Genomic DNA, 492 nt, shown 5'->3' on the forward strand with positions numbered 1-492 from the left:
AAGATCAAGGACATGAATGAGGTTATTATAATCTTTTAGTGTGGATGCTGAAGATCAAGGACATGAATGAGGTTATTATAATCTCTTAGTGTGGTTGCTGAAGATCAGAAGACGTGAATGAGGTTTATTATAATCTTTTAGTGTGGTTGCTGAAGATCAAAGATGTGAATGAGGGTATTAAAATCTTTTAGTGTGGTTGCTGAAGATCAAGGACGTGAATGAGGGCATTATAATCTTTTAGTGTGGTTGCTGAAGATCAAGGACATGAATGAGGTTATTATAATCTTTAGTGTGGTTGCTGAAGATCAAGGACATGAATGAGGTTGCTATAATCTCTTAGTGTGGTTGCTGAAGATCAAGGACGTGAATGAGGTTATTATATTTTTTTAGTGTGGTTGCTGAAGAACAAGGATGTGAATGAGGGTATTATAATCTTTTTAGTGTGGTTGCTGAAGATCAAGGACGTGAATGAGGGTATTATAATCTTTAGTG

This window comes from Amphiura filiformis, chromosome 12, assembly GCF_039555335.1.
Source record: "Amphiura filiformis chromosome 12, Afil_fr2py, whole genome shotgun sequence".
NCBI classification, from domain to species: Eukaryota; Metazoa; Echinodermata; class Ophiuroidea; order Amphilepidida; family Amphiuridae; genus Amphiura; species Amphiura filiformis.